Source organism: Triturus cristatus, chromosome 4_2 (assembly GCF_964204655.1).
Source record: "Triturus cristatus chromosome 4_2, aTriCri1.1, whole genome shotgun sequence".
NCBI classification, from domain to species: domain Eukaryota; kingdom Metazoa; phylum Chordata; class Amphibia; order Caudata; family Salamandridae; genus Triturus; species Triturus cristatus.
The window spans coordinates 144392350-144408490 of NC_140586.1; positions in this window are offsets into that span (position 1 = coordinate 144392350).

The window sequence follows — 16141 nt, forward strand, 5'->3', positions numbered from 1 at the left end:
AACATATTCTTGTAAATATACATCTCTGTGCTTCGAAACTAACACAGCACTGCACAGCAAAATTACTTGCTGCACCGTGCTGCGTTAGTTTGTTATAAATCTGCCCCTCTGTTTCCACCACTCCTCTTCTCTTCATCACTCATTTTCCATCTATGTTAATTTTTTAACCTTCTCCGTCATTCTCCTTCCCTCACCTTCCCTAACTGTCACTATCCTTTACTCATAGTCACTCCTATTCTCCTACTTCACTTCCTCCTGTCTGTATCTCACACCCCTTCACCTTTTTGCATTCTTTCCTTCAATCTCCCTCACTCTGCTTTGCTCATTGACATCCTGACTCCCTTTCTCTCACTCCAGTTTCCTAAATCCCTCCATCCCCTCACTCTCCATTTCTCACTTTCCCTTACCCCCTTTTCTAATCCTCATACCCCTTATCTCACCATCACTGCCATTCTCATACTCATTCACTCTTCTTACCTGTATCCTCTACCCTTTGTCCTTTTGTTGCAGTCAGTCTCTCACTTCCCTTTCATGTCTGATCATACTTTCCTTGTCACTCTCATTCTGTCAGTCCTTTCCTCCTCTTCACTCAGTCATTTCAATCATTTCAATCATTCATGTATACACTACACATTCATTCAATTAATTTACAACACAGTATATATATGAAGAATATAGCTCTTCTTGGAGAAGTGAAGTGAGTTCTGAAAAGAATTATTATTATTTTTTTATTATTTTTTTTTAAAACAATTTTGTATTTTTTTGTGGATTTTTTTAGAGCAACAAAAAAAAACTGTTCAACAGGAACAACAATTGTAAAACAAAAAAATTAACGGGGGGAGCAAGTGTGCTGCTGGATCTTCTGTTCTATAAGATTGATGCTGGTTTCTCCGTAACAGAGTGTTTCATTGCACATGTTGCAATGAATGTGGACGTTTTTAAATGCAGGACGGATTTCCAGAGATCTGGAGCATGGTGATTCTGCAGCCGCAGAAGATGTGCTCGGCTGAGCAGATTCTGGATTCTCCCTCATGGCCCATGTTGACTCCTTAGCATATGCTATACGGTGCATTGTTTTAAAGTGGCGAATCATTGAATAAATGCTGAAAGAGTATTTTTTGGTCGGGTCTCCACGAGATAAGACTGTCCCACATATAGTGCAAGTTACTTTGGGTGCATTTACCTTCTTTTGTCCATCAGGAAATGTAAAAAAATTCCAAATGAAGGATTGTTTCTGCTTCCTCTTTCTTGCTGGTTCAAAGAAGGTCTCTTCCTCACTTTCTGAAGTGGAGTGGTGCTCTGCCATTTTCTTTGGAAGTTTTTGCTTGAAAAGCTTGCTTTGCTCCTTCTCCCTTGAAATTAGTAGAAAGAGTGAGGGAAGTGGGTGTGGTGTTTGAAGATTCTGAAACAGAAACTAATATGAACCAATAAAAAGTGTTGTTTCGTAATCACATGACTTGCCGTGCGCGCACCGTGCGCGCACGGAGCACGCTAGCGCATGCGCGCACGGAGCGCGCATGGAGCACACTCGCGCATGCGCACATGGAGCACGCGCGCACAGAGCACGCGCGCATGCGCGCACGGAGCACGCGCGCATGTCATTTGAGATGTCATCAGTGATGTCATGAGTGATGTCACTGACCATGTCATGAGTGATGTAATATGTGACGTCATCAGCAGTGGATTGCAGGCGCACGAGTTATAGTTAGCTGAACTAACTATAACGGGGGAATTTCATTGGTTTTTTACGAGTGAATTGTCCAGCTAACTATAACGTGTGTGAAACCTATGGTTTTTTCAGTGAATATATATATATATATATATATATATATCCAAAGAAAATCCTAGGGCAGGTCCAGTAACACCGGCGCAACGCCAAGGCACAGACTCCACAAGCGATGATAAATCAAGTGTCTTTATTCCAACATAAAGATATCCAAAAGTGACGCGTTTCGGCAGCCAGACATGCGGCCTTGTTCACACATTGGGCTGCATAGCAGTGAGTAACAATTACACACATACATAGTGACACATAAAACGAATAGTAACTTTACTATGTTCATGCAGTGAGTAGACGTTTTGCAACATGCCCGTGCGTTTTTACAGCAGAAGAAATGCTTTACTGTCAGAGATTGCGGTAAGTCCAGGATTGTGACTCATCAAGCGATATGGAAAAAAGACTAACTGTGCCATGTGGCACTAGAAGCTAATAAAGGAAGTACTAGTGTGAGTTGGACGATTGATGGCAGTGCAACAAGGTGTGCTATGTGCCTGCTGCTAAGGACTATGGCGCTCCAGAGGCAAAGTTGCCAATATAATGCTCAGTTGCGGTAAGCTCAGATCTTTTACACTATGAAAAGAGATGTAATATATAGCAGGCAAACATGGGTACTATTTGACCTGGCCAAAGCTAAGTATAGATGGAGATCTTAGTATAGCAAGTGTGTGTCAAAGTATGGGGAATCGCTTGTGAAGAAATAGTGAGCGAGCGCTGGTCAAAAAGGATATATAAAATAAAATAATTTTAATTAATTATTTAGAAAAAGAGCGTCTACTTAATGCTGGCAAATGTAATGTTACACATAGATGGTGATTAGTAAATGAGTCATTATGTGTTAAATACGTGTGGTAAAGGGAGAGAGGGGAGAGGGAAGGTGAAGGGAAAGCATGTAGTACTTTAAAGAAGCTAAATAACGTGGTGCCGACAGTCTGGAACCTGACGTGCTCATTTAAAGAAAACCGGCGCTTGGTTACTGTGGGCGCAGGTTCACCGGTGCTCTATGTGTGGTTCAATTTATGAGTGAATGTAAATGTAAGAAGCCCGGATAACGAACCCTAAGAAGACCAAAGTCAGGGTTATAGATAAATGAAGCCAGTCTTTACTATTACAGTTTCAGTTAAACAACATTACCTAGCTGGAAATAATAAAATAATATATATATATAAAGAGAAAGCGGGGGATATTAGAAATAAAGAAAACGTTATGTATCCAAGGAAGGGGTATAAGGCATAAGGCTCACCCCACGTGAGACCAAGGTTGTGTCACATATCTCAATGAACTTAAAGGAATTGGAAGCATTAACAAGTGATTGCAATCGACATAGGTCTCCCTTAGTTAAGCATGGAAATAGGTCTACCATGCTAACAAGTAGAATAGCGTTAAAGTAGAGATCACAGGGCTTGTGCGCAATGGCTATTCAAGACACAACAAAATGAAATTGTAAGATGGTACAAAAAACAGGTATAGCTGGTAGTACACAGGGGGTGTATATACAGGTATCTAAGATGAATACATAATAGTGAACAAATCCATATATATACAATGAAGAATACAGATAGCGGTAAGGTATAGCATATGTATTTACACAGAAATCAGTAGAAGGGAGGAGGAGGCCAGTAATCAGTGTATCAAAAACTAGAATAGCCTAGGGTATCAAGGATGTCTCCTATATATATATATATATAAGATGATAGAAATATAGATAGATAGATAGATAGATAGATAGATAGATAGATAGATAGATAGATAGATAGAAAGATAGATAGATAGATAGATAGATAGATAGATAGATAGATAGATAGATAGATAGATAGATAGATAGATAGATAGATAGATAGATAGATAGATAGATAGATAGATAGATAGATAGATAGATAGATAGATAGATAGATAGATAGATAGATAGATAGATAGATAGATAGATAGATAGATAGATAGATAGATAGATAGATAGATAGATAGACAGATAGAAGAAATTCCATGTTCAAGATCCACCAAGAAAAGAAAGACTCGCACAACAGGGTTACTTTCAGGATATTAGTGTAGTAAGGAAAACAGCAACACTTTTCGACCCAGACGGTCTTGTTCACAAGCCAAATTAAATAAAAAGACATCCGCTATTTATAGTGCACACAATATAAACATGAAAAACTGACAAACAGTGTTGGTCACTTGCATGAATAGCGAAGACAGATATGTAAGCATTATAGCAGCCAATCCATTGCAACATGTTAATTAACACATGATGTCAAATATTTTGTGGTAATGCAATTCCAATAAAGTAAATTCCAATACAAATAATACAAGCACATTTAACATTCATTTACATCGTGAGCATGCCAAATGGCTGAACGTACATTCCAGGCAGCTCTTCACCAAATGTCATTTGATTCATCATAAATTTTCGCAACAAATTTGCCAGAAATTTGGCATAAAGTCTGCAATATTCACTATCAGGGGTTTAAAATAGGAATCATAATCTAAATCATGCCAAGTGGTTTATGACGTCATGAAATCAATCTTCTAAAATGTTAATATCCACATATCGATAATCAATCACAATTTCAATCAAATATAAAAATATACCAAAACATTGTACACAAGCCAATCAGGTTGAGATAGTGTTTCAACAAATACCTCACACTCTGAGTGAATTTAGAAATCACCATGAACAAGAGTCTATGTTCAAAAACCATGATCCGGCCTAGTGGCCTATGACGTCACAATACAATTGAATCTCAACCTCGTCAGACTGAATAAGCACATCTAACTTCGTTACATCAATGGTAACACCAAAGTGAATACCATGCAAGATTTGTAATATGAACATAAAACAAAAGGGGGAAGAGGGGATAAAAACAAGGGGATACAGACCTGTTCCACACAGCTCCATAATTCTAAATAGCTTAGTTATCTAGATAATCAAAAACCGTCAAGCGACCTTCCGAGACTTATAATCCCTGCTGGCTACGCCTCCCGTGAAGTTTTTTCCAAAACTACTAACACTGGGTCATGGATGAGAGCCCTCACCACGACCCAGTATCCACCGGAAAAACATAAATCACAACGAAAGCAGGTGAAAAGGTTATAGATCATGTCAGGTACTTATCCAATGTGGACATAGAGTTCCTCATCTTCGTTAATTCCAAAGGGGCTCTTGGCATCAAGGAGTATGATATATCTGGACTCCAAGATTCATAATTGTCTCTCACGTTCTCCCCCTCCAGGGTTTGCTGTAATCCTGTCAACACCAAAGAAAGATAGGCTGTTAGCATTCTTGTTATGGTACTTCAACCAATGTCTTGCTGTAGAGTAACTCAAATCCACATTCCTGATCTCTCTCATGTGTTCCAATATCCTCTTTCTTATAGGGAAAATGGTACTGCCTACATACATCTTCTCACAGGGACACAGTATCTCATATACACAGAAATCAATATTGCACTTTATAAATTTCTTGATATCACCCGTTTTGCCTGTTGGTAATGGGTACGTCTTCCTATTCTTGCTGCTACTGCATGGTTTGCACTTTCCGCATTTGAAAAAGACCTTTTGCTGTTGTAACCAACCTTGCTGTTTGGTGGCCCCCATGTAGCTATTCACTAGCATATTGTTCAGGGAGTGGGCCTTCCTGTATGTAATCAGTGGGTGTGGGTTAACAATTGGGCCTATTACAGAGTCATTCTTCACCATGTGCCAATGTTTTTTTAGAGTACTGCGAACAGATGTGGCCTTTGTACTAAAGGTGGTGATCATTCTGATGCTATTCCCTTCACTGATTGCATCGGGTTTTTTCACCACCAAAGCGGATCTAACCTGTTTGGCCGCCTTCTCCCTTGCTATTCTCAAGACTTTCTCGGGATATCCTCTTCTCCTGAACCTACCCATCATTTTGTCCTTTTCTTTCTCGTAGGCCTGTTGTGTGTTACAATTTCGTTTCGCCCTGACAAGCTCGCCAAAGGGAATACTCCCTTTGAGTTTAGGTGGATGGTAATATGCTGATGCCTAAGGTACCTTTTCTGTACAACTCTGTCAAAATTGTCCCATTCGCAGTTTTAATACAGACATCTAAGAAGTCCATCTCTTTCTGATCATACCTGTGTGTGAAACGGAGATTGATCTCGTTGTCCGCTATCATTCCAAAGAATCTTTCTAAGTCAGTTTTGCTACCACTCCATATCATGAAGATATAGTCTATGAACCTCGTTCAGAATATGATGTGCCTGGTCAAATGCTCATTTCTCTCTATCCATACCAGCTGTTCCTCCCACCATCCCATAAGCATACAGGTGTAGCTCGGTGCAAAGCAGCTTCCCATAGTGGTTCTGATTACTTGCATGTACCATCTGTCTTCAAAAAGGAAAAATTTGTTCTCAAGGCAAAAATTTAGCATGTTATTTAGCATTATAGAATGTTCATATAGGAAGATTCATTTGTCCCTAAAAAAATGTTTACATGCTCCAATACCCTCGCTATGTTTAATACAGGTGCAAAGGGAGACCACATCAATCGTTACCAGCCAAACATTCTCCTGCCAAGAGATACCTTCTATTTTGTTGATGAAGTCTGTTCTATCCTTACTGTAGGATCGGAGGCTAAGAACATATAAAAATAGAAAAGAGAACAAGAACACAGACGTATTTTCCAGGAGGCTACCATTAGCTGATACTATAGGCCTGCCCGGTGGGTTAGTGTTATTCTTATGAATCTTCGGCAGCAGTAGAAACATGGTGCCATTGGGTTTTTAACATAAAGCAATCTGAATTCCTCCTCCCCCAGAATCTCCTGTTGTCTCCAGTCTGTCAATAATCTATAGTAGGTGTGGGTTGCCTCATCATATGACTCCTTGTTCGACCTTACATAACTACCTGATGAAATCAGCTGTCTATTGGCCTCTTCTCTATATTGATTCATATTTCAAAGGATAACATTGCCCCCTTTGTCTGATGACTTAATAAAAAAGCTCTGATCCTTATTAAGTGTTCCTAAAGCTACTCTCTGCTCTGGGGTCAGGTTAAGTGCATGTTTATTTTTTGTCTTATTCCATATCCTCATAAGGTCCCGCGTTACAACCTCATGAAAAGTATCCAAACTATCATGTGGCAGGTTGAAGTTAAAAGTAGACTTAGGTTTGAACTAAGTAGGTGCCAACCGTCTTGCTTCCAGACATAGTTGCTCCAATAGATCTCTCTCACTTGACCAATAACCCAACCCTTCACCTAGTCCAGACAGACACTCCAGAAACCTCAATATCCTTCAGACACAAACACTCCAACGTTCGAGCGTGAAAATATATATATATCTATTTACATGAAAACCTGAACCAGCATTTGAGCGTCCGTGTCTTTTGGGAGTACCGGCTGGTGCTTCGGAAGGAGGATTCGATATATATATATATATATATATATATATATATATATATATATTACCTACTTGCAGTCGCCAGTAGGTAGTTATAGTTAGGACCTGTTTTCCATAGAAAATCCACAACATTCTATTTGGAAGAACGTTGGTGCCGATTGACGAATCTTCGCGAAATTTTCCAAACTTTTGGCCAGCTCCGGTCTGCTCCTATCCTGAAAAGTTCACGGTGATTCGTCAAGCGGGGGCCGAGAAAAAAGGGGAGTCCCAAAACACGTTTTCCCCATGCATTTTCCCATAGGACCTGTTGACGCAGCTACAGCCCGAACTGCTGAACAGAATTACACCAAATTTGGCAAAGAGGTAGTCCTCAGTTCAGACTCGTGCCTTTTGCTTAAATGGTGTAAATCCGTTCAGTAGTTCCTGAGAAAATTAGAGTTAAAAAGATAGATATCGGGGCTGGAGGCAGCTTTGGAGATGAGTGTCACTCAGGATGGGCTTCATGCCCTCAGCTTGAAGCAGTTTGAATATAAGTCTCTTGTTATGGACGCTGCCAAGACCATGTATAGGGAGCAGCAGGGTAGGCTGTATGATGCCGGGGACAAGGCGGGTAAACTGATTGCTTGGTTGGATAAGAAGGAGAGAGTGAATCGTGTGGTCCCGGAGCTTCGGATTTCGGATGGAGTGTGTGTGACTGACCCTGGTGAGATTGTGGAGTGTTTTGCTGACCACTTCCGGGCGGTGTATTCCCCGGTGTCTGATAGAGATGAGGATGACTCTCGTCTCTTGCTGCGGGATATTGCCTTGCCCGGCTTATCCGTCGAGGACCGTGAGCAGATGGAGGCCTCACTGTCTGTCGACGAGATTGCTACCGCGATTCGTTCCCTTCGCTCGGGCAACGCTATGGGCCCCAACGGACTGCCGATTGAACTGTACAAACTACGCCCGGATAAAATCGCGCCCTTCCTCCGTCGTATGTTTCTGGAGTCGCTCGAGCGGGGTTCCCTTCCCGACGACCAGCGTCTGGCTACTATAGTTGTGATTCCCAAGGACGGTAAGCCACGAGACCGCTGTGCCTCATATAGGCCTATTTCCCTACTAAATGCCGAACCAAAAATCCTTGCCAAGGTCCTCGCTAATCGCTTGCTGAGAGTTATATGTGATTTGATACATCCGGATCAATGCGGCTTTATCCCTCATCGTAATACCGCTCTCAACTTGCGGCGTCTACACGGCGTCCTCGCTAGGGCGGGGTATTTCTCTGAACCGGCCATATTGGTTTCCTTAGACGCCACGATGGCCTTTGATACCATCGAGTGGCCATTCCTTTGGGCGTCTTGGCGAAGTTTGGCTTTGGGGAGGGATTTATTAGTTGGGTTAAGCTCCTCTATGCTGGACCAATGGCTCAGGTTGTTGTCAATGGGCGGGTTTCTCGGCCCTTCGCTCTCGGGAGGGGTACTAGGCAGGGGTGTCCGTTGTCCCCTCTGCTCTTTGCTCTCGCCTTGGAACCGCTCGCTGCCTGGCTCCGCTGGGCGCCTTCGATCAGAGGGATCCGGTGGGCCCCGGGCTTCGAGGATCGGGTCTCGTTGTACGCGGATGGCTTTGTACCTCACCTCGCCGCGGAAGTCGCTCAATGTGCTTTTTGATGTCCTTACTTCCTTCGGGAGAAATTCGGGGTTGATAATTAACTGGTCCAAATCTTGCGTGTATCCTATCTCCGGTGGCCTTCCTCTCTTACCGCCTCGGCTTCCGATTCCAACATCTCAATCCGGCTTTAAATACTTGGGGGTGTACGTTTCGTTGGACCCGGCGGTCCGCTACGAGCAGAATCTCCTGTCTCCCCTCCGGCGTTTGAGGGTGGATACGGCTCGGTGGTGTAAGTTGCCCTTGTCTCCACTCGGTCGCGCAGCACTGTTTAAAATGATGTCCCTTCCCAGATTTCTTTACGCACTCCAGAACTCCTTCGATATCATTCCGTCGGCCTACTTTAGGGAAGTGGAGAGTTTGCAGAGGAGACTGGTTTGGGACGGTCGTGCGCGTATCGCTTTGGCAAAGCTGACTCTTCCCTGGTATGACGGGGGCATCGCGCTTCCTGACATCAGAAGGTACTATTGGGCCTCCCAGCTGTCTGCCATTAACCATGCTACGTACGCTCCTGGTTCGAACCCGGCATATGAGATGGATAAATTCCTGCTTCCCGGCGGCAACTATAACAGAGCGCTTTACTCTCGATCTGCCGGGAGGACCCTCACGGGCCCTACTAGGATTGCGGTACGTGTGTGGAAGGCGGCGAATGTAGCTGTGGGCTGGAGTGAGCGTTTAACGTGTGCTACTCCTTTATTCGCCTCAGAGCGCTTGGGAAGCCTCTGGACAACGAAAGGCTTTGAGCACTGGGATACGATCGGCATTAGCAGAGTGGGGGACCTATGGGTTAAAGGCACGGTTAAATCCTTCGCGGCGCTTCAGAGCGAGTACGAGCTTAGTGAAAGGGAGTTCTTCCGCTATGCCCAGGTTCGGCACGCCTTACTCTCTGTCTTTGGGGAGGGGACCACGGTCCCTGTTTCTTCGCCTCTCGAGGACCGTATACTCGACGGACACGTCCCCGACAGCACTATCTCCCTGATTTATAAAAAACTAATAAATAATCGGGCTGATCTCTTGGTGCGTCTTCGGGAGGCGTGGACGGGGGATGGGGTTGAGTTGGACGACGAGGACTGGCAGTCTGCGCTGTCATCACCTAAGGAGGTTGCCATCCCGGCCCGTCTCCGTCTTGTCCAGCTTAAGATTCTCCATCGTGTCTATGTGACGGGTCCCCGTTTGGTCTCGATGGGGTTTTCTGACGATGGGCTCTGTAAGCGTGGCTGCGGGCTCAGTGCCACCTTTCTCCACATCCTCTGGGAGTGCCGCGAGGTGGCGGAATATTGGCACCGGGTGCATGATGTTATGAAACGAGTCACTGGGGTCGCTCTGCTGCCGGAGGTGCGCCGATGTGTTCTGAATGTGTGGGAGCCCAATGACTATAATGCGGCCCAGACTCGGTGGGCGGCCCTTGGGAACATGATTGCAAAGAGAGATATTGCGCAGCTTTGGGGTTCCCGACGGCCTCCCACCGTGTCCGTATGGAAGGAGAACATGGACTGGTGCATGTTCAGGGAGAAGACGGTGTATGTGGCTCGCGGTAAACCGGGGGCGTGGGGTAGAATCTGGGGTCAGTGGAATGTGTATCGAGGGACTATCTGTTCTCCCCCCCTGGTGGATACGTCTGAGGTTGCCTTGTCCCCCTGATCCTTGAGGGTTCCTTGCTTAATTTGTTCATCTGTGTACAGTTTTGGTTTTCCCGTGGCCCCCCCCTCCCTCTCAGACCCCTTTTTATTGACCACCCTATGGTGGTCGGGTGTGGAGTTCCTCTGCTGTGGTTAGACGCCCTTTCAATGTTTTTCGCCTTGCTTTTTGTTTTTTTTATTTACTTTTGTTGATATTTATATAAAATGGGTGTATCCTGACGTCCCTTATGTGCAGTCTGATCTCCTGTAATTTGGCGGAGCCCCTGTGGGCCAGTCATTGTTTTTGAACTGCTTGACCATTTCTGGATACTAGCGGCCGGCCCAGGAGGTTGTAGGCCCGTGCTTGTACCTTTTTTCTCTGCACAATAAAGCTTTTTTTACCCACAAAAAAAAAAAAAAAAAAAAGAAGATAGATATATCTGGGCGGAGTCTAAAAACACATCTCATCGTGAGATCTGATTGGCTGTCAGTACTTCATCCAAGAGGTGTTGGCAGCCATCTTGGGACCAATATACATGATAGCACCTAATTAAAAAGAATTGCAGTTAATAGAAGGTTTTACGACTTTAGTTACATTATAAATCATTTGTTGATGGTACCATACTCATTTTAGGAATTGTGGTGTGTTTTAAGGTGATTTTACTATGTGAAAAAGCCTTCTGCTGTGATATCATCAATCATTTTTGAGAGAAAACTATTTTCGCATACTTTTCCCACAGAGGTTTGGAAGGTGATTTATAAAGTAAACTGAGAGCATATTTTCTGTAAATTCACATTATCTTTCTCAGTCATGTGAGAATGAAGTCTGACATTCTCAGTAAAACATGTACATCCAACAAGGGCAGAGACTGTTAGTTGATTCCTTTGTGTTCTACTGCAGCTTCCCAGAGTGTTCTAAAGAACAACTAGAGCGCTAACAGTCCTACTTATGACAAACGTATTGCACACCTGAAGCCATCTTGATTGGAATAAAGTGGTAACTCTTAAAACATTTAATTTAAAAAGGAACACAATGAGGGGGTTCATTTTGCCATAGAAAGTACGATTAGTGTTGCAGAAAGAAAAATTAGGGCACATTTTGAGTGACTTCTCAAATCCTCTTCTATTTCATTAAAACATTCTGACATGCAGACTGAAACATGCACTTTCCATACCAGCAGCAGACTTCCTTGGTGAGCAGTAGCTTTACTACAACGATCTAATAAGCAACTAGAGTGCTAACATTCTGAATTTATGGCAAATGTGTGACACATCTGAATGCCTTCTTGATGGAATCAAAGTAAAAAACTGAAAGTATTTCCTACTGAGGAGACTGTAGTAAATGAGGAAATTAGGAAACTTAATAACAAATAAGTCTCCCAAAATGGCCACCAGAGACAAAAGAGCCCAAATGTAGCACAAATATCCCCCAGATGTAGCCCAAGTATAGCCCAATTACAGAATGACCCAGAGTGTTCTAACGAACAACTAGAGTGCTAACAGTCTTACTTATGACAAAAGTATGGCACACCTGAAGCCATCTTGAATGGAATAAACTGGTAACACTTAAAACATTTAATTTACAAACAAACAAAATGAGGGGGTTCATTTTGCCATAGAAATTATGATTAGTGCTGCAGAAAGAAAATTTAGGGCACATTTTGACTTCTCAAATCCTCTTCTATTTCATAAAAAAATTCTGACATGCAGACTGAAACATGCACTTTGAATACCAGCAGCAGACTTCCCTTGTGAGCAGTAGCTTTACTACAGTGATCTAATGAGCAACTAGAGTGCTAACATTCAGAATTTATGGCAAATGTGTGACACATCTGAATGCCTTCTTGATGGAACCAAAGCAAAAAAAACTGAAATTATTTCCTACTGAGGAGACTGCAGTAAATGAGGAAATTAGGAAACTTCATAACAAATATATCTCCCAAGATGGCCACCAGAGACAAACGAGCCCAAATGTAGCCCAAATATCACCCAGATGTAGCCCAAGTATAGCCCAATGACAGAATGTCCCAGAGTGTTCTAACGGACAACTAGAGCGCTAACAGTCTTACTTATGACAAAAGTATGGCACACCTGAAGCCATCTTGATTGGAATAAATTGGTAACACTTAAAACATTTAATTTAAAAAGGAACACAATGAGGGGGTTCATTTTGCCATAGAAATTATGATTAGTGCTGAAGAAAGAAAAATTAGGGCACATTTTGAGTGACTTCTCAAATCCTCTTCTATTTCATTAAAAAATTCTGATATGCAGACTGAAACATGCACTTTTAATGCCAGCAGCAGACTTCCGTGGTGAGCAGTAGCTTTACTACAGTGAACTAATGAGCAACTAGTGTGCTAACATTCAGAATTTATGGCAAATGTGTGACATATCTGAATACCTTCTTGATGGAATCAAAGTAAAAAACTGAAAGCATTTCCTACTGAGGAGACTGCAGTAAATGAGGAAATTAGGAAACTTCATAACAAATAAATCTCCCAAGATGGCCACCAGAGACAAAAGAGCCCAAATGCAGCACAAATATCACCCAGATGTAGCCCACATGTAGCCCAATGACAGAATTGTGCAACACACTTATTTTTTGTGTATTTGCAATATTATATAGTGCAGACTTGTCAGGTATTGGAGTGCTTTACATGAGTATTGGTTACATCACACAAGATCAAATTCATTTTGGTTGTAGACATGGGGAGATTAAGTGATTTGACCAGAATGACAGAATGTTGAGCTGAAGCAGAAACTCCAACCTGGTTCCCCAGTTGCAAAGTCTGCAGCTCTGGAAGTAACACCACATCCTCTCCCCTAGGTGCAACATTTAATCAAGTGGTCAACTGGATAAAAAAACATAAAGATTACAAATAATTTAAAAGTTCTTTGTCGCTATTTGAAAACTCAGAAAATATGTCCTCATTTTAGTTTTTTAGAGCACTAACCATAATTTTGATGCAAATAAGACCCTCTCATATATGACATTTCTAAAGGAAATGCTCTGTTACAGTTTTGATTACATCAAGATAACGTCAGGCGTTCCACACTTTTGTAATAAATATAGAATGTTAGCAATCTAGCTGTTCATTGGGATACTGTTGAGAGGTAGAGGCCAGGGGCACGGACTCTGAAAATTGAAGGCAGGTAGGAGTGTGCAGAGGCAACAATTTGACCACACAGGGCAGGCAGGAAGGGCAGTGGCAGCACAACAGACTATCGAGGGCAGTGGAAAGGGATGCAGGGGCAACAAACCAACAATACAGGACTGGCAAGAGAGGCTGTGGCAATATAATAGATCATTGTGGGCAGAAGGAAGAGGCAGTGGTAGTACAACCATACATGCCAACAGACCCGTTTCAGCCAGGAAATGTCCAATGTTTTTAAGCTCAAATGGGCTTTATTTGATCTGTCTCCTGTCTACAACCTCCTCTTTTTCAATGTAACTCAAAGGGGAAAATCAATACCCCAGTTTTTTTTCAAAATCTCCCTCTTACCAAGTTCAAAATGTTCTCAAGTATGGTACATTGGATCATGGTAGGCAGGAGGAATTGGGGTAGGGACATGGACTCGGATAACAGAGGACAGGAGGGACATGGAGAGGTGCACCAAACTTACCCTACAGGGCAGGCATCAGGGTTTGCAGCAGCACAATACACCACACAGGGCATGCGGGACGGGAGTGCAGCACAACAATCCATAGAAAGCAACAGGGAGGGGACAGGACCATGCACATGGACAACAGAGAATAGAGGGGAAAGAGGCAATGGTAGCTAGCTGACCATAATGGACAGACAGGAGAGAAAGCTGCAGCATAACAGACCATGAAGGGCAGGAGGGACGGATCAGGGGCATTACAATGGAACAGACAAGCCAGGAGGGAGGGAATATGGGTCTGCACTTGGAAACAGAGGGCTGGGGGCAAGGGGGCAGGGCAGGAGCAGCAAGATGACCATGGAGGTCAGGCAGGATGGGCACTAGAAACAAGACACACCATGGAGAGCAACAGTGAGACTATGATGGCATACACACAGACCATGGAGGGAAGGTGGGAGGGGGTCAGGGGCAGCTAGCTGACCACACAGGGAAGGTGGGAGGGGCCATGGCAGCACAGAAGACCATGCATGGTAAGCGGGAGGGTTAGTGGCAGCACAATGGCTATGATGGGCAAGAAGGAGGGTGCAGGGGCATGCACAAAGGACATGGAGGATAGAAGGGAGGGTCAGGACCTGGGCACATACAAGAGGGTTCAGGGGAAGGGGCCTCACAACAGACCGCGCGGGGCAGGCAGGAGGAGCAGTTGCAGCACAACAGACCAGGGAGGGCAGAAGGGTGTGGCAGTAAAATGGACCATGGAGGACAGGAGGAAGGGGATATGGGCATGGCATGTGGACAGGCAGGGTGGAGGTGGCAGGGACAGGTCATTGTCATCTGACAATGCTAGGCAGGTGGGAGGGGAGTGGCAGCTCAACAGAACACTCAGAGTAGATAGGAGTGGCAGGTCCATGGAACATGGTGGGCAAAAAGGATGGAGCAGGGCATGCACAAAGACATCGGAGGGCAGGGGGAAGGAGAATAGGGGCAGCAAGCTAAGCACAGAGGCTAAGCAGGAGGTCAATGATGGGCCATAGAATTGGGCAATGGAGGGCAGGAGGAGTGGACTGGTACATCATGCTAAATGGAGGACAGTGGCAGCACATCAGACCATGCATGGCAGGAGGGAGGAGGCTAGTCCATGGATTCAGACAACAGAGGATAGGGAGGAGGTGGATGGGGCAGCAAGCTAACTGTTCTGAGAGGGTGGGTATTAGGAACTTCATTGTTTTTAAAATGTGTGTCTGTGCGAACTACTTAAAATATGAACAAGTATGCAGCATAATCTCACTATTATTCAGGAAGAAGAGGACGTTTATGACTGTGACTTCGGTCTCACTTGGCAGAAACACCCCCTGACCCTCCACCCCCCCATCGCAAAATGTAATGCCCGTGAAAAGGGTAGGTGGACGCAGTTTTATATAGAACATAGTCCTGAGAGCACGATTGAAAATGAAAACTAGATATAGTATATGGTATAAACTATGCACCAAAAAGTGTGATATAAGATGAACCGGGGCGTGAAATATAATATGCAATACATTTTGCGCAATGACAGATTCATTGGAGAGCATGAGATAACACAGGCACTAGCGCGTGCTATGCGATATGCGCCTTGGATTGTAATATGCACAGGGCAGTGTTGTGTAACCTAACTAGTCTCTAAAGTTGTAATATAAAATATGTGCTGGGGAGTGTAACGTTGCATATGCACTGTGACAAAGATATGGATCCCAGATTGTAATATGTATGGCATAGCGCTGTGTCTTATAACATAGGCATCGAGGAAGGCGCGTTAGATGGGGCAATATAACCCGTGCGAAGGCAAGTGTGGCATGACATATTCACGGGGTAGTTTTACAGTGCACATGGGCTAGAGAGTGTCATAGCATACACACTAGCTGGTGGAATACAACGCAGAGGTGTGTGGCACTCGGCGGGCACTGGTGGGTGCAACACAGCATTGGGCTCAGCCAGGAGCACGCTGTGACTCTCAAGTGAGGTTTGTCTCCTTTCCAGAGAGTAAAATAAAAAGTATTACACATCCGGCGGTGGATGTGTGTTTTGTTAACCATGAGGGGGGTTTCTTGCATAGTTTGGTCAAATTTTTGTCGAATCCCCTTTGAATGGCTTG